The following is a 20692-nucleotide window of genomic DNA, read 5'->3' on the forward strand; positions in this document are numbered from 1 at the left end:
CTTCGGAAATTCAGGGTGAGCTAACGCGTCTAGCTTGGACTGGGTCTTCTTCTTCAAGTCTTGATGCCTTGAACTTCCGGCATGGACTAGCTTTTTAGTTATTTTTGTTCTTAGACATTCTTAGTTTAGTAATTTGAGATAGATGTTCTTGTGATGATGACTTCCAGATTTTGGGAAATTAATAGATGTTGATTTGTTTTATTTAATGAGTTTAAGTCTTCCGCATTATTTTCCGTTGATATATGTTAAAAGGATAAGGGTTAGATTGGTTGGTTCGCTCACATAGGAGGGAAATTGTGGGTGCCAGTCGCGTCCCCGATTTGGGTCGTGACATTAGCATTCCGGAACATGGCAATTTGATTCAACTGTTAGAATGCTGGAACGTGGCAATCCGATCCAAACTGTTATCATGTCGGAACGTGGCAATCCGATCCCAATTACACATCAAGATCACACATTTAAGCCATGATTTCACTTTCAACATTTATGATCAATATTGCAACATGCATATATACACATGTATCACAATGAAGAGAGAACAAGTATATATCACATAATCATAAAATCATGACCATCACCTACCATAAGAAACTTGATCCTTCCCTTTCTGGATTAATTGTGCTTGTTCATGATCTACGAACAATAAAAAATATACAGAAATTAATAATTAATCATTAGTTTCCTAAAATTCTAATCATTTCATGACCTTAGGCCAAATCCATGACCCCAACCAGTCAATTTAGGGTTAATTATACCATATAATCCATCAAGATACCCTTGTCCATCAACATGAACCCAATCTAATACGTTCTACGGATCAAAAAGTGAATTTGGGGAGTAAAAAACTTACATTTAGCATTCATAATGGTAAGAAAAAATTTAAAGTCTCCCAAGGGTTGTCCTCTAGCTCTAATAGTCAAAAGATGCCAAATAAGGTCGTTTAGGGGTTTTATTTAAGACTTAATTTGTTGTCGTCCCGCTATAGAGGCACCCATTCCGCTATAGCAGCATCGCTGCAGTGGCACAAAGTGGACCAGTAAGCTTCCCGACCAAAATTAAGATTTTACGACTTTAGCACATGTCTCTTCCGCTACAACGACATGCATCCTTCTGCAGCGGTATTATGCCGCTTCAGCGGCCATTTTCGGGACAAAAAGATTCCTAGGGGAATTCAATTTCCATATTTTACAACATACCCTCAACCCAATACACTCATTAAATACCCTTAATGCTAGGATCGACTTGCGGAGGTCTATTTATCAAAATTCAATTCCATAAAGTTGTACAGATTTCTTAACGAGTTATCTACCCGATTATGTAATCAAAATTGTGTTTACTCCACCGGATTGCTACAAGATTTCCCTACACCTTGATGACTCTAATTTCCTCCAAATCTGGACAAGATCGGGAAAATCCTAATATTACGAAAAAGTTTTTTTGATCCTGATTTTTTCTCGCTGACAATTCTATAATGACGGAACATGATCGTTACATCAAGTTAGGAAAGGTAGTATAAATAGATAGATATAGACATATGGATGGCTGTATTGATGTAGAGAGATAAAAATAAAAGTTTATAGATAGATAAATAAATAGGTAGATAGATAAACATATAGAAAGATAAACAGATAGACAAATAGACAGAGAGATTGACAAACATATTAACGACAGGCAAAAAGCCAGATCAACAGATAAACAAATAGATAGATTGATAAACAGATAGACAGATTGACAGACAGACAAATAAACAAAAAGATAGCCCAAATAGATACATAGACAAACAGACAAACATAGACAATGAGATAGACAAACAAATAGACAGATGCACAAATATAGTGATAGTTAAACAAACAGATAGATAGACATATAGACAAATAGAAATATAGACAAACATAGATAGACAAGCAGATAGATAATCGGACAAATCCACAGACACATAAACATAGAGAAAAACAAAGAGAAAGAAAGATAGACTGATATATAGACGTACAGATAGACAGAAAGATAAACATATATTTAGACAGATAGATAGATAGTTAGTTAGAAAACAGACATACATATAGATAGATAGATAGATAGATATGCGTTTATATGCACACAGTTAGTGATCATAAGAAAGTTTCCACTTCCATTATTCATAAGAACTTATACTTTATTATTCCGTTTAAACCCTTTACTAAAATTTTTGGTTTAATTTTATAGACATTATCTATAAGAGAAAAATAACATACTTTATGATTTGGTATTCACGTTCGATGCACGTGCATCACTACTAGTATCAAGACAGGTGTATCTCATAAAAATAGTACAAACAATATGAATCATATTAAATTGTAATGCACTGAGAAATTAAACAAAAAAATGTACATGCTAAAAATACCTTAAATAAGATGTTGCTTGAGTACCTCTGGGCAACGTGAAACAATTTCTGATTAATTTTGCAAAAAACTATTGCAATTATATGAACTTACGCAGTAATTCTTGGTTTAATTAACATGAGAAACTACACTATAAATCTCAATTGTAGATCTTAATAAGTCACATGAAAGTGGACATTTTAACCTATCTTATTTTTCTAGAATGAGAAGATAAAACTGAATTGTTCTTCTGAATTATACACACTATATAATAAATTTATAGGCCGGAGGCTCACCTTTAGACTTGTAGATTTCACATCTCTTATATGATGAGTTTGTTAAAGTAACATCTTGACAATCAAAACTTGAATGTTATTGATGTTTCTTATTACTGATATTTTTGTCCTTTTGTTATTAAATATACATTTCTCAAATTTATATATATCAGTTAATTTTTTTTTAAAAAAAATCTAAACATTGTTATAAGAAAAACACTAGTATGTAGATACATGTATTGCACATATATCTCATAAAAGTAATACATGCGATACGAATCATATTAAAGGATAGTATATATATATATATATATATATATATAAAGAACCCTAGGCCCGCCTACATAGAGCCACCACAAGCAATATTTTCCTTTTAAATTTATTTATTTCCAAAACTAGCCTTCCTCTTTCATGAAAAATGTGACTTCTATGAAAAGTTGGGACTTATCGCGACTTTTTTCAAAAGTTGTTACTTTTATGAAAAGCTGTGATTTTAATGAAGAGTTGCAACTTTATGAAAAGCTGTGACTTTATTGGAAGAGTTGTAACTTTGTGAAAAGTTGGAACTTTTATGAAAGGTTGTGAACTTTCCAAACAGTTGCAACTTTATCAAATAGTTGTAACCTTGCTGATAAGACACAATAAGCAGTTGTTGACACCATCCTTTGTTGTCTATAAATAGAGGGATTTCCTCTCATTTTAAAACAACAACAATTTTGATCTTCTTCTTTTACTTCCGCAAAATTAAATATTCGTGTACTTTACTCATGTTGAATGACTTACTGACACCATTATTTTTATATCAATAAGTTAGTGAATAAAATCGTTCCATCCTAAGAGGATATAATTCTTTAAACCTTTGGTATTGGAGGAGAATGATTTTCTTAAGGGGACATTGTGTATTCAGTGAACCCAATTTTTTTCTTTTATTTTATTCTATTTTTACATATCCTGGTATATATATTTTACATTCATTAATTTATGGTTATGATATTAATTTTGTTTTTGAGTAAATGTTTTAAACTTTTTTTTAATGTTCATGCAAAGTTATTGTCTCTTATTATATTGAATATATACAAATATAGTAAGTATATTAATTGTGCAGAAAATAATTATTATACTCAGTTTTGAGAATTTATGTTTTGAAAAATAATATTAAATTTTATAACTTAAAACTACTATATAAAAGTTAACATATTGTCTATTTTACATATATATGAAATTTCTCACTTATAATCTATGCAACTTAAGTGTTTCTTTATATTACGAAATGCCTTTGTATATATATTCTTATTTTTTCTTTGTTTTCTTTTAATGTTGATTAAAGAACAAATTATTTATTATTTTGTGAATAATTTATTCATTAGTGGTTCTTGAGTTATGTGATAATGGCAAATAATCAAATTCATGTTGGAATATTGCTAATATTTTCAGAATCCATTTTTTCATCATTTTTAATATATGGATATTAGTAAAAAATTAATTGCATATTCAATTGAATTATCAATTATAACCGCGTGAAGCTCAGGAAAATTACCTAGTTAAATAAAAACGTACAAGCTGAAAATACCTTCAATAAGTTGTTGCTTGAGTACCTTTGGACAACGTGAAACAGTTTCCAATTGATATTGCAGAAAACTATTGCAATTGAATGAACTAACGTAGTAATGCTTAGTTGAGTTAACATGAGAAACTACACTATGAATCTCAATTGTAGATCTTAATAAGTCACATGAAAGTGAACAACTTCATCTATCTTATTTTTCTAGAATGAGAAGATAAGACTGAAATGTTCATATGAATTATAGAAACTATGTGAAAAATTTATAGGATGGAGGCTCACCTTCAGACTTGTAGATTTCACATCTCTTGTAGATTTCACATCTCTTGTATGATAAGTTTGTTAAAGTAATATCTTGACAACCAAACCTTGAAAGTTATTAATGTTGTTTTCTTATTAATGATATTATATTAGTTAATTTTTTTATCAAAAAATATGTAAACATCGTGAGAAAAATATTTTTCCTCTTTTGAATTTTCCTTTTCAAAAGAAAATTAGTACTAACAGACTAATATATAAGTGGATGTGGATGTCTTATGACCCATATGTACTGTAGCATGCGTAGTTTTTGAAATTATTTTAGGCTTATAAAAGGTTTACATTGTATGAAATAATATATCAAATATTGACTGAAAATTACTGCTACTTTCAATCATCCTCTTTCTTGTTTGTTTGTTTTTTCCATTTGATTTTAGTGTTGTGTCTTTATTTTATAACACGTTATCAGCACCAATCTCTCTAATATTTTTTGAGGGATTGTCTCAACTTCATCTGACATTGGTCATGATGGACTTATGGGTAATTTGTTGGATCATTCACAGAAGTAAAATTGGGTAACTTATTTCAATTCTATTTTACAATAACTTTTGGTGGTTTGAAACTCTGATTAATCTCTTTTACATTTTTATTTTTTTTCTTGGAGTATTACCACTTTTTTCATGGCAGGTAAAAGATATAAATATGCATTACTATGAGTTATGTTCTTGATCAAGTTATTTTTCTATGAAAAATCTTAAAATCGCAAGAGCTATTATTTGTGAAATTATTTTTTATTGTTTCAGGAGATTAAAAGACAGAAATAAATATTTTCTTAACAGTTTAGATTATCTACCTATTTAGTATTACAAAGGAGTGTTATGCATTTCGTTATACATTTATAAATAAGTAAGTGACCTTAAGGTTTGTTCTTTCGGGAGAAGAGGGGACCAAAAAAGAGGGGAGCATGGAACTATTTGCTTTTAGAGTGCGAAGTTAAGCCTTTTTACGTTGGTTATTAAAGTTTTGTTATATCATGTCTTTTATTTATGAACTACAATTAAAATCAAGAACATTGAGTTTACAAGCCAAGAAATATTTTTGAATCTGTATTCTTGAGGATAAATTATTATTATTATTATTATTATTATTATTATTATTACTATTATTAATTGTATTATCGAACATATACCACAAAAGTGAAATTATTAATATTTAGTTGACAATTATGTTACCTTCCAATTGCATGTGAAATGTACATGATCACACAAGTAATATAACGGCCCTAAAAGAGCCATAACAAATTGGAAATTTTAAACAAAACGAAATCGAATTCTGTTTGAAACACTGTTTCGTCCGCCGCCTTCAATGTTGCTTGATGCGTTCCCGTTGTGACACGTGGAAAATTTAATCCATTAAATTATCCGATTGATTTTTTCTTCAACCTTCCGTCTTTAATTTGTTTTAGCTTCAAATTTCTTCCTCTTCACACATATTTAATCCTACAAATGAAATATACTATTAAGCACAATTCATAATATCCATGCTCAAAAAGGATAAATATAAATATAAATGTGAGGTAGATAATGAATAAGAATATGTATTTTGTGTTAGTTTTATGGTCCACGTTGTTAGTTTTATGGCTCACGTCAATATTATTTTGGCTTAATATTTAATTACTAACTAAATTCTAATTCTAATTGGATAAGTGGAGAAATTGTTTACGTGTGTGGAGAAGTGGGGAAGTTACTAAGTAACTTCCAACTACCCATTAAGTCTTTCACTTTACCCATTACCTCTTCCAACTATCTATTAAGTGTGGAGTTACTTAGTAGTTTTAAAACTACCCATTATCTTCACTACTCACCATGATGGAAATGTGGGAATGATGTTAATAACATTCTATTTAAAGGGTCCTCGCTCTGCCATAAAGATATAGTCTTATTCATCAAAGCTATTTATAAAGTATAAGGCAAGAGAGAGAAACAACTTCTGAAGAATGAAAAGAAAAAGACTTCCGCTCAATTCAAGTCAAGATTCTGAAAATCGCTATGGCTATTTAGGTATGTATTCTTGACTGAGTCGCCATAGTAATATATTTATGTGAAAATCGTATAGTTCTACGATCATGAATAATTGATAGGATTTATGAATGCATAGATTTTTTATGTTTTCACAATCATTAAACATAATTCAATATGTAACACTAATATATAGTCTTACAACATGCCTAAGTATAAAATTAAGATCTAATGCAACAATTTTTATCAATTCTAGAAATTTGTTTACAAAGACTAGCATAACACTAGTTCATCATACAATGATCAAGTAACTCCTTATGATAGTTATATAACACTCTTGTGAATCGTTGTTCCAAGTGTTATAGCATATTTTTATTGCTTAATTATGGTCCAAAACACTAAAATTTGGTCAAATTTGATTTTTCAATTTCTAAATCGTTCAATTTATCGATTAACTCATTCTTGAAGTGACATATGCTGCAACATATGCATGTTCTATTGGAAAAATTGCAACAGACATGCCATATGTGGCAAAATATGTATATCCTAAAATGATTTTTTGGGGGTTAGTTCAATTAAATTATCACCAAATTCAACATGTAACACTAATATATAGTCCTACAACATGTCAAAGTACAAAATTATGATCTAATACAACAACCTTCATCAATTCTATCAATTATTTTTACAAAGACTATCATACCACTAGTTCATCATACAATGTCCAAGTAATTCCATATGATAGTTATAAAACACCCTTGTAAATCGCTATTCCAAGTATTTTTATCATATTTTTAATACTTATTACCGTCCAAAGTACTAAAATTTGAATCAATTTGACATTTTTTCATTCCTAAATCACTTAATTTATGGATTAAGCCATCCTTGAAGTGACATATGTGGCAACATATGCACGTTTTGTTGAAAAAATTACAACAGACATGTCATATGTGTCAAAATATTTATATCCCAAAATGTGCTTTTTGGGTTTAATTTCAATTAAATTGTCACCTAATTCAACACGTAACACTAATATATAGTCCTATAATATGTCTAAGTACAAAATTGTGGTCTAATACAATAACATTTATCAATTCTATCAATTATTTTACAAAGACTATCATACCATGAGTTCATCATATAATGACCAAGTAATTCCATATGATAGTTATATAACACCATTGTACATCGTTGTTTCAAACGTAATAACATATTTTTATTGCTTAATTATGGTTCAATGTACTAAAATGTGGTCCATTTGACATTTTTCCATTCCTAAGTCGCTCAATTTATCGATTAATCCATCCTTGAAGTGTCATCTATGACAACATGTGCACGTTTTGTTGGAAAAATTGCAACAAATATGTCATACGTTGCAACATATGTATATTGTAAAATGTTTTTTTTTGTGATTAAACTTTTTGAAATTATATAATATTTCAAAAGGAATAATAACTCTAACAAATAAGTGATAAAATCACTAGAAGTCCTTATTTAATACGACTAAGTATTTTAAAACTCTAATTAAATTTTACATGAGAAGATACCAACGATAAACTACAAATGATGAGGACAACGACGCCTTATTGTAGAATTACCATAGATATTGTAGAAAATATCACAACAATTTGATCTGTGAAGGAATAATAAAACGAGAGAAAAGAAAATGGAAATTAGTAAAAATAAATTAAATTTGGAATATGAAACAAAATGATCTTTTATGGAGGAGAGGAGAGTGAGGAGAGTGAGGAGAGACAGAAAAATGAAGGACGATTGTTTTAAATCTTTATACATTCTTTTTGAATTTTGACAATTCAAAGTATGACATATGTTGCCACATATATCCTTTATGTTGGGGCACATGCAAATAATTCGGTGGTATTTTTTTATAACAAAGGTTATATGTTACCGCAGACACCATATTTAATCCTTTTACATCATAATTGATATTTGTTCCAATAAAATAATAGTAATAATAATAATCATTAATATTAATATTATCAGCAAAAATGAACAATTGGTGACAATCTAATGTTGCCACATATCTCTTTTCTGTGACATATGTTACCACATATCTTCTTTTTGTGACATATGTTGCCACGTGTATCCTTTCTGTTTGGGCACAAGCAGATAATTCTGTGGTCTTTTTTATAATAGAGGTTATATATGTTGTCATATACACCACATTTCTTTCTTTCCATCATAATTGACATTTGTTCCATCAAAATAAAAATAATAAAAATAATCATTAATATTAATATTATCAGCAAAAATGAACAATTGGTGACAATATAATGTTGTCACATATTTCCTTTCTGTGACATGTTACCATTTATTTCTGTAACATATATTGCGACATATACCCTTTCTGTTAGGGTACATGCAGATAATTATGTGGTGTTTGTTACAATAGAGGTTATATATGTTGCCACAGATATCATATTTCTTCTTTGCATCATAATTGAAATTTGTTCCAACAAAATAAAACTAAGAATAATAATAATTAAAATTAATATTAATATTATCAACAAAAATGAACACTTCACCAATTGTTTTATACAACTTATCAACAGAAAGGTAATTCACAATGGTATACATAACCATTAACATATTCATAGAACTTTATTTTTTTTAGGTACATTTGTGGGTCTACATTGTTATTAACATAGTCACTCTGAGCCTTTAAAATCCCATAATTTCATAGGAGTGAAAATATCTCATGTGAAGGGTTTCAGAACTAATTCCATAAGATGGTACTTGTAGTCTATCACTCAAAAACTCAGCGTATGCAGCAACAAAAAGTTCACAATCTCTTCATGGTATATCATATAACATCACATTTCAATAGTGGTAAGACAAAAAAAATAAGTAATATTTACATACTATGGCTTGTTTGTTGGGCAATACTAGTAACATCTCTGACTTTGCATGAGTGATATTTGTTCTTTCCCTGGTAAGATTTAAGAACTGACTGGTTGGTACAGTCTTTTGATTAAAAAAAGTTCAAGGTACCTTGGCAACAATGTATTTTGAATCTCGAAGCACAATTTTCCTATAGTCCTTGATAAGGTGCTAAGGCAGTCCACCAGGTATACTAAACCCTTTGATAGTTCTAACAATTTTATTCTCTTTCTCTTTTGCTTTATTTTTCACTCTCTCCTTCTACTTCTTCTTTTTCTTCTCCTTCTCTTGCTCCTTCTCCTTCTCCTGCTCCTGCTCATTCTCGTTCTCCTTGCCTTTTTGTGTTTGAGTGTGTTACTGAAGCAGTAGTCATTGACTTTTTTTTCTTTCATTAATTATAGATAGTAATTAGGAAATAGATTTTTCAGCCTCCTACACTACAAAGGTTGTGAAATCTTCTTGGATGTACAAACATCAATATTATAAGACAAGTCCCTAAATATATCAGTGAGTTCTTTAACACGACTAATAGAATAATCATGTTGCTGCTCACATTCTTCGCATTGACAAAAAAACATTTGATGTTCGAAGAGGATGCAACACCAATAAAAGATTGAGTTGTTGTCATGGATAAAGTTTCTTGTATCATTTTGATCTACAGGGTAAATAAAAAAAGGCTCAGAGTTGACAATTGATTATAAAATAATAATAATGGGTAGCAGCAATTCATGCTTATATTGACACAGATGGATATTTGTAACATTTGGTAACTTGAAATAACTAATAATAAGCTAAGAAACAAAGAATAATCATTTTTGGAAATAAATAGAGAAATCTAGAAAATTATTTAAGTGTAAAAGTGATGTTTTTGGTCATTTTCAAACGACCATAAATCCCAGCTCAGGAAGAATTAGAGTGAACTCTTTATATGGTTAGAAATCCGTTGAATAGATCTTTCCAACTCCGCCGAGTTTGTGAAATTTTGATATTGTATGAGTGAGATATACCTTTCGGAAGTTGGACTATTGGATTGATGAGAATCCAATACGGATTTTAGTAAGGGTAAAGTAGTCTTTTCACCATACTATTTCCTAATCTGTTTTAAGAGTTTATTAAGGGGAAATTTAAGCCTTAAATCAGTTTTTAGAATATTGAATACACTTAGGGCTTGGGATAAAAGAGAAGAGAAGAAGGAGATAGAAGAAAAGACCAAGATTTCGCCAAGATCGTTAAGAGAGTTTTGTCAGGGGTGATCCCTTTCAGGTATGTGAGATCTTTTGGTGTTGGGTTCTTCCACATACACTCAATTTGATTCAATTCAGAAAGCTAAGTGTAGATTGATTTTTGAACATAGAAGTTCTTGATGAACATTGGGTGAATCTTTGTTGGTTGAATTGTAGCATACCTTTAGTTGTTTGATTCGTACTTCCGGGGTGTTTCACGAGTATAATCTATTAGGTATTGAGTATATTAATGTTTCTAAGTGTTTGGGAGAAGATCCATGTAAGTTTGGAGGTTTAGATTTGAAAATCAGAGAAAAAACGTCGGAAAACCCGTATGACAGGCCCTGGGGCGTCGTGCCTAAAAGAGCCCCTCTAAACAGATTCTATCCATCAGACTGTGGCATGCCGCGCCTCTTAGAGCGCCAGGGTCATCTGGAGATCCCATTTCTTGCCCATCTTTTTGTACTAGTTCCTAAGTGATGTACCTATTATTCTAAGATGATTCCAACACTCTAAAGTACATCTAAACATAATGAAATCATCCATAAACATGAAATCATGATCATTGAATCCATAATCCAATTCAAGGGAAGTTAAGATCAAAGTCAAAGAAGTTAAGAGTCAAGTCTAAAAGTTAAGAAGCAAATCAAAGTAAGTCTCTAAAGCATTCAAGAGTCTTAACAAACATTTTGTTTTAAAGCTCAAGAAATGAGTTGAGCAAGGAGTAAAGAGTTGAGTTAAATTCTCAAAAGCTATAAGGGAACTAAGTATTCCTTAAGAGTTAAGTTTCAAGTTAAGGAAAGAGTAACAAGTTGAGTTCACTTCTCAAAAGTTATGAGTAGTCCCTAAGAGTTTAAACAAAATGTTTTCAAACTTTTGAGAAAGAGAGGAAGCTAGACTTCTATAGAGCCTATGTCTAGTTTTAGTAAAAGAAAAAGGAACTATGATTTTCAAAAAAGCTTTTGAAGCTAAGTTTGAGCAATTATCTCAAACCAAAGAAGAAGTCGTTTTAAAAATATATGAGATATGTATTTTGGGAGTAGTATTGAGCACCGATATGGTGACGCAAGTTCAGTTTAACTCAAGTCTCTATAAACCATGTGGCCAACATGGAGAGATAAAGGATCATACTTTTTAGATGATTTATTAGTTCTTTTAGCATAGACTAGTGGATCCACTTAGTAGTTCAGGTTCTATACTGACGGCAAGATATAGAGCGGTCCTCTTGCAATGTGAGGTAATACGTTGTAACATCACTTAGGCTCATAGTGATGGTTGTCGGTTAGAGAATCTCCCACAGAAATTATATTACTTTCTTATATAAGTAAAGTTGAGTTTCTTATTATTTATCTTTATTGAACTAACTGTTTACTCTATTTTATAAGTTTTCCTTATATTTCATACTTCTTTACTGCTTTATATTGAGTTATGACTTCTTGAGTTGAGTAGAGTCAAGGTAAGTTCATTCTTACTGTTTTCAAGACTTATAGTTGTATTTAGAATTCCAACTCGCATAATCGTACATTCAGTATACTGATGTCAGTTGGCCTGCATCATTTTATGATGCAGACGCAGGTAACCAAGATCAGCATGCAGCGCTTCGTTGATCCAATTTGAACTCCAAGAGTTAGTGGTGAGCCACCCTACATTCCCGAGATCTTTTTATTTCTTTCTAGTTAGTTCAATATGTTGTGGGATTTGTCCCAACATTTATCTCAGTTTAGAGGCTTAATAGATATATAGTTAATTAGATTGTTCAGTTTGATGTCTCTTTTATCTTACATTTTAGATGCTTTAACGTTGAGACTCATGTGACATTATGGATAGATTATTACATTTGGAGTATTTTTCCTTGAAAATGTTGTTTACTTCATATTAAGTTAAGTTAAGTCTTCCGCTGATTTAAGTAAGTCAGGCCAAGGGTTCGCTCAAGGCCAGCGATTGTCACCGAGTGTCAGTCCCGCCCAGGGTGTATGCTCGGGGCGTGACAAACTTGGTATCAGAGCATAGAGTTCAAGAGTCCTAGTGAGTATATGAAGCTGCGTTTGTAGAGTCTTAGTCATCGGTGTGAAGCACGCCACATTTATGATTAGGAGGCTACAACATTTAGGAATTTCTCCCTTCTTTCATATTCCTTTTCGTACATTAGATTTTATCTCTAAAAGTCTCTCCCTAATTCATGCTTGCATGTGTTTCGGATAACAATGCCTCCATGAAGAGTAGTAAAAGGCCATCCAACTAAGAGAAATGTAGAAGCTCAGGAAAGGAGATACCCAATGCTCCTGAAGTGCAACCTCAAGCGGAGGTTACTAATGTTGAGTTCTGTGAGGCTATACGAATGTCGATTAAAGTTTTGACCAACCAAGTCGGGCAACAAAGAGAAGCTCGACAAGAAGGGGCTGACACTTCGAGGATTCGGGAACTCTTGAGGTTGAATCCCCCAAGCTTCACTGGTTCAAGCACTACTGAGGATCCGGAAAATTTTGTGCAAGAGTTGAAAAAGGTGTTTGATGTGATTCATATGGTTGGCGCAGAGAGTGGAGTTTTAGCTGCATATTAACTGAAAAGTGTGGCTAGAACTTGGTTTGGCCAATGGAAGGATGGTAGAGTTGAAGATGCACCACATCCAAGTTGGGCTTGCTTTGAAGAAGCCTTCTTGGGGAGGTTCTTTCCCCGAGAACTGAAGGAAGCAAAGGAACGGGAGTTCTTCACTTTGAAACAGGACTCCCTGAGTGTAAATGAGTATGGGTTGAAGTTCACCCAGCTGTCTGGCTATGCTCTGGATATGGTTAAGGATATGAGGAGAAAAATGAGTTTGTTTGTCGCTGGTTTGGCTCGTGCTTCAAGCAAAGAATGTAGGGTTGCAATGTTGATTGGCTACATAGACATATCTAAGCTAATGGTATATGTGCAGCAGGGTTGAAGAGGAAAAGCTAAGGTATAGAAAAGAGTTTCAGAAACAAGAAGGCCAAGACCGAAAATGAGTCTAGGCAATAGAAAAGTGGTTTGAGTCGACCATAATTTCAAAAACAAAAAGGTCATGCACCATCATCTGCTAGTGCACCTGTGTCAAGAAACAGAGCTGAGTATAAGGGTCAGAATTCGCAAAACTACAAGGATAGACCAGCCTAATCCCAAGGTAGTGTGGCACTACGTGGTAGTTGGGCTCCTACTTGTGGTAGGTGTGGTAGAAACCATGCCGGTATGTGTCGTGCTGTCCAGTCGAGTTGCTTCAAGTGTGGTCAAGAGGGAAACTACATGTAAGATTGTCCTAAGAGTAAGCAAGAAGGTGGAAATCTGGGCAGTAGAGCCCAATCCTTATCAGTTTCTCCACCAGACAGGGCTGCACCTAGAGGATCCACTTCTGGTATTAGTGGAGGGGCAAATCGTCTTTACGTAATCACTAGCCGCCAAGAGCAAGAAAAATCTCCAGATGTTGTCACGGTATGATCAAAGTCTTTACTTTTTGTGTTTACGTAATCAATAACCTCCAAGAGCAACTTTATATTTTGTAACTCCTTATGTTGAAAAAAAGTTTGAGATTCTTCCTGAAAAACTTTGTGAAACCCTTCTGTATTTCTACACCTGTTGGAGAGTCTATTCTAGCAGAAAGAGTCTATCGTGATAGTCCAATTTCCATCAATCACAAGATCACCATGGCTGATCTAGTAGAATTAGACATGGTAGATTTTGATGTCATTCTTGGTATGGACTGGCTTCATGCCTATTATGCATCAATAAATTGTAGGACTCGAGTTGTCAAGTTCTAGATTCCTAATGAGCCAGTCATAAGGTGGACTAGTAGTTCAGCATTTCCTAAGGGTCGTTTCATTTCATACCTAAAAGCGAGGAAATTAGTCTCAAAGGTTGTTTCTATCACTTAGTCCGAGTTAATAACTCAAGTGTTGAGATACCTTCCCTTCAGTCAGTTCTTATAGTTAGTGAGTTTCTATAAGTCTTTCCTGATGATCTACCTGGAGTCCCTCCCACAAGAGAGATAGATTTCGGCATAGACACCATCTGAGATACTCGTCCTATCTCTATTCCACTATATAGAATGTCACCAGCAGAGTTGAAAGAGCTAAAAGAACAATTGAAGGATTTGTTAGATAAAGGCTTCATCCAGCCAAGTGTCTCACCTTGGGCGCTCCGGACTTGTTTGTAAGGAAGAAGGATGGGTCCCTTAGGATATGTATAGACTAGCGTTAGTTGAATAAGGTAACCATCAAGAATAAATATCCTCTTCGAAGGATAGACAATCTTTTCGATCAATTTCAAGTTGTTTCTTGATTTTCCAAGATTGATCTCAAATTAGGCTATCATCAGTTGAAAGTTAGGGAATGTGATAGTCCAAAGACAACTTTTAGAACAAGATATAGACATTATGAGTTTTTGGTTATGTACTTTGGTTTGACAAATGCACCTAATTCATGGATCTTATGAACAGAGTCTTCAAACCTTATTTAGATCTGTTTGTCATCATCTTCATTGATGGCATACTGGTTTATTCAAGGAATGAAGAAGATCATGCTAGTCACCTCAAGATAATACTCTAGACTTTGAGAGATAAAGAGTTACATGCCAAGTTCTCCAAGTGTGAGTTCTGGCTTAAGTCTGTGGCATTCTTGGGCCACATTATTTTTGGTGAAGGGATTAGAGTTGACACTCAGAAGATAAAAGCAGTTCATAGTTGGGCTAGACCCACATCTTCAACAGATATTAGGAGTTTCTTGGGCTTGGTTGGCTGGTAGGAGATTTTTTGAAGGATTCTCATCTATCTCATCTCCTTTGACCAAGCTAACTCAGAAGGCAGTCAAGTTTCAATGTATGAAACTTGTGATAAAAGCTTTCAGGAGTTGAAAAAGAGGTTGACTACCGCTCCAATTTTGACATTACCAAAGGATACTCAAGGATTTGTGGTGTATTGTGATGCATTAAGAGTTGGATTGGGTTGTGTGTTGATGCAGAATGGCAAGGTTATAGCTTATGACTCCATAAAGTTGAAGGTTAATGATAAGATTATCCAACTCATGACTTGGAATTGGCTGCTGTAGTTTTTTCTTTAAAGATATGACGTCACTACTTATATGGTGTTCATGTGTATATATTCACTGATCACAAGAGCCTCCAATATGTATTCACTTAGAAAGAGTTAGATATCAGATAGATGAGGTGGTTAGAATTACTCAAGGATTATGACATGAGTATTCTTTACCACTCAGGCAAGACTAATGTGGTTGCTGATGCCTTAAGCAGGTTAGCCATGGGGAGTTCTTCCCATATTGAAGAAGAGAAGAGGGAGTTAGCTAAAGATGTGCACAGACTTTCACTTTGGGAGTGAGACTTATGGATTCCACAAAAGGAGGGGTAGTGGTGACTAATGAGGTTGAATCATCACTAGTGTCTGAGGTGAAATAAAAGCAAGACCAAGGCCTCATTTTTCTTGATTTGAATGTCAATGTTCATAAGCAAAGAGTATTGGCTTCTGAACAAGGGGGAGTTGGTATGCTCAAGTACCAAGGTAGATTATGTGTACCTAAGGTGGATGGACTCCAAGAGAGGATCCTGGAGGAGGCTCATAGCTCCAGATATTCCATTCATTCGGGTTCCACCAAGATGTACCGCGACTTGAGAGGTATATTGGTGGGAAGGCATAAAGAAAAATATTGCTAAGTTTGTTGCCAAATGCCCGAATTGCCAACAAGTGAAGGTAGAACACTAAAGGCCTGGGGGTTTGGGTCAGAATATAGAACTTCCATAATGGAAGTGTAAGATGATTAATATGGACTTCATCACAGGCTTGTCAAGATCTCGCATGACTTTATTTGGATGATTGTTGACAGAATGACAAAGTCTACCCATTTCTTGCCGGTAAAAACTACCTATTCGACCGAGGATTATGCTAAGTTGTACCTTCAAGAAGTGGTAAGACTTCATGGAGTTCTGATCTCCATTATTTCAGATAGAGGTGCATAATTTACTGCATAATTTTGGAAATCTTTCTAGAAAAGTAGGTTCAAAGGTGAACTTAAGCACTGTTTTTTCATCCTCAGACAGATGAAAAAACAGAGCGTACTATCCATACCTTAGAAAATATGTTGAGAGTTTGTGTCATCGACTTCAAACGGAGTTGGGATGATCATATAACTCTCATTGAGTTCGCTTGCAACAACAGTTACCATTCGAGCATCCAAATAGCTCTATATGAAGCTCTTTATGGGAGAAGATGCAAATATCCAATTGGATAGTCTGAAGTTGGTGAAACAGGGTTTATAGGACCAGATCTAGTTCACCAAGCTATGGATAAGGTGAAAGTGATTTAAGAGAGACTAAAAATGGCACAGTCTCGAAAAGTCCTATAAATATGTTAGGAGAAGGTCGTTAGAGTTTGAGGTGGATGATTAGATGTATCTGAAAGTTTCACCCATGAATGGTGTTATGTGGTTTAGTAAGAAGGGGAAACTTAGTCTCCGATATATTGGACCTTATAGAATCTCCAAGAGAGTGGGCAATGTGGCTTATGAGTTGGAGTTAAACTAAATGTTAGAAGCGGTTCATCCGGTATTCCATGTGTCTATGTTGAAGAAATGCTTGGGTGATCCTTCATTAATTGTACCAACTGAGAATTTTGGGATCAAGGATAACTTGTCCTATGAGGAGATTCTAGTTCAAATTTTGGATCGTCAAGTTCGTAAGTGTAGAACAAAGGAAGTTGCATCAGTCAAAGTCCTTTGGAGGAATCAGTTTGTTGAAGAAGAAACCTAGGAAACTAAAGAGGATATGAAGTAGAGATATCCACATCTCTTCAAATCCAGAGAGAATGCAGGTCAAGGTACTCAATTCTCTTCTTAGCACTTTATGAGCCTATGTGTAAGCATGTTGTTATTTGCTTTTGTTGTTGAGTGTTACAATGATGTTACCACCCTTAGCTTAGTAAAAGAGTTCTCATTCGAGGACGAATGTTCCCAAAGGGGAGATATTGTAACAACTCGTAACTCGAAATGACTATTAATAAGATGAGAAACCAAGAATAATCATTTTTGGAAATAAATAGAGAAATCTAGAAAATTTCCCAAGTGTAAAAGTGACATTTTTGGTCTTTTTCAAACGGTCATAACTATAGATCAGGAGGAATTAGAGTGAGTTCTTTATATGTTTGGAAAGACCTTGAAGATATCTTTCCAACGCCGCCGAGTTTGCGAAATTTTAATATCGTATAAGTGATATATGTCTTTCGGAAGTTGGGCTGTTGGATTGAGGAGAATTAAATCCAGATTTTAGTAAGGGTAAAATAATCTTTTCACCCTACAATTACCTAATTTGTTTTAAGGGTTTATTAAGGGAAAAGTTAAACCTAAGTCAGTTTTAGAATTTTGAATATGCTCAGGGCTTAGGAGAAAAGAGAAGAGAAGAAGGAGAAAGGAGAAAAGACCAAGATTTCGTCAAGATCGTTGAGCGTTTTATCGGGGGTGATCCATTTTAGGTGTGTCAGATATTTAGGTGTTAGGTTCTTCCACCCACTCACAATTTGATTCAATTCGGAAAGCTTAGTGTAGATTGACTTATGAACATGGAAGTTCTTGATGAACAATGGTTGAATCCTTGTTTGTTGAATTGTAGCATACCTTTAGTTGTTTTATTCGTGTTTCCGGGTTGTTTTACAAGTCTAATCTATTGGGTATTGAGTATATTAATGATTCTTAGTGTTTGGGTGAAGATCCATAGAAGTTTGGGAGGTTGAGAGTTGAAAACCAGAGAAGAAAAGTCGTAAAACCCGTTTGACAGGCCCTGGGGCGCCAAACCTACCAGAGCCCCTCAGGACAGACTCTGTCCGTGAGGCTCTGGCGCGCCGCGCCAGCCAGAGCACCTGAGGACAACCTCTGTCCGTGAGGCTCTGGCGCTAGTGGCGGATCCAGAAATTTCTTAAATGGTGTTCAGAAATAGCAATTTGTTATATTAAGAGTGTCCCAAATAGGTTATTTAATCATTTCATATATCATTTTACTTGTATATATGCTAATTTTTTTCGATGAATGGTGTCCATTGACAGTATGTGGATACACCACTGTCTGGCACTCCACGCCTCTCAGAGTGTCAAGGTCACCTGGAGATCCCATTTCTCCCCCATCTTTTTGTACTAGTTCGTTAGTGATGTACCTATTATTCCTAGTTGATTCCAACACTCTAAAGTACATCTAAACATCGTGAAATCATCCATAAACATGAAATCATGATCATTGAATCCATAATCCAATTCAAGGAAAGTCAAGATCAAAGTCAAAGAAGTTAAGAGTCAAGTCTAAGAGTTAAGAAGCAAGTCAAAGTAAGTCCCTAAAGCATTCAAGAATCTTAACAAACATTTTGTTTTAAAGCTCAAGAAATGAGTTGAGCAAGGAGTAAAGAGTTGAGTTAAATTCTCAAAAGCTATAAGGGAACTAAGTATTCCCTAAGAGTTAAGTTTCAAGTTAAGCAAAGAGTAACAAGTTGAGTTCACTTCTCAAAAGTTATAAGGGAACAAGTAGTCCCTAAGAGTTTAAACAAAATGTTTTCAAACTTTTGAGAAAGAGAGGAAGTTGGACTTCCATAGAGCTTACGACTAGTTTTAGTAAAAGAAAAAGGAAACTGTGATTTTCAAGAGAGCTTTTGAAGCTAAGTTTGAGCAATTATCTCATACTAGAGAAGAAGTTGTTTTAAAAACATATGAGCTATATATTTTGGGAGTAGTATTGAGCACCGATATGGTGACGCGACTAAAGTCTCCATAAACCATGTGGCCGATATGGAGAGATAAAGGATCATGCTTTTTGGATGATTCCTTAGTGCATTTAGCATAGACTAGTGGATCCACTTAGCAGTTCAAGTTCTATACAGATGGCAAGGTATAGAGCGGTCCTCTTGCAATGTGAGGTAATACGTTGTACCATCACTTATGCTCATAATGATGGTTGTCGGTTGGAGAATCTCCCACAAAAATTATATTACTTTCGTATATAGATAAAGTAAAGTTTATTATTGTTTATCTTTATTGAACTAAGTGTTTACACTGTTTTATAAGTTTTCCTTATATTGCATACGTTTTTACTGCTTTATATTGAGTTATGACTTCTTGAGTTGAGCAAAGCTAAGGAAAGTTCATTCTTACTCTTTTCAAGCTTTATAGTTGTGTTTAGCATTTCAACTTGCATACTCGTACATTTAATGTACTGATGCCAGCTGGCCTGCATCATTTTATGATGCAAACGCAGGTAACAAGGATCAGCACGCAACACTTTGTTGATCCAGTTTGAGCTCCATAATCAGTGGTGAGCTCCGTGCATTTCGGAGGATCCTTTTGTTGCTTTCTAGTTAGTTTAATAGAATGTTGTGGGGTTTGTCCCAACATTTATCTCAGTCAGTTTAGAGGCTTCATAGACAGATAGTCAATTAGATTGTTCAGCTTGATGTCTCTTTTATCTTACATTTCAGATGCTTTAGCGTTGAGACTCAAGTGTCATTTTGGCTAGATTATTACATTTGGAGTATTTTCCCTTGAAAATATTCTTTGCTGTTATATTATGTTAAGTATTTCACTGAGTCAAGTAAGTCTGGCCAAGGGTACGCACGAGGCCAGCGATGGTCACCGAGTGTCAGTCCCCGCCAGGGTGTAGGCTCGGGGCGTGACAAATATTATGTTATCACATATGTACCTATTGTTGCCACAAATAAATTTTTTGTTGCCACATATAAATCTTATATTGCCACAGGTAAATCTTATGTTGTCCTAACACATAGGTGAGATGTTAAAACATATGACAACTCTATTGGAATATGCACCAACATATTACTAAAATGTGATAACATACAATCCATCTTTCTACAAATGAAATATATGTAGGACAACTGAACAAGACTATATTTCTAAAATCATATCAACAAAATGTCCACATAAAGAATAACAAAAGCAACAAAAACGACTTTTCACTGAATGTTAACAATACATATAAATTTTCTCAAAATTAAGATTTTTCTTGGGTTCATTGATTTTCTTTCAAAAACAATAAATAATAGGTATCATTACATCATTTATTCAATTTTCAAATCTATAGAACGATTTATTTTT

This window comes from Solanum pennellii, chromosome 3 (assembly GCF_001406875.1).
Source record: "Solanum pennellii chromosome 3, SPENNV200".
NCBI classification, from domain to species: domain Eukaryota; kingdom Viridiplantae; phylum Streptophyta; class Magnoliopsida; order Solanales; family Solanaceae; genus Solanum; species Solanum pennellii.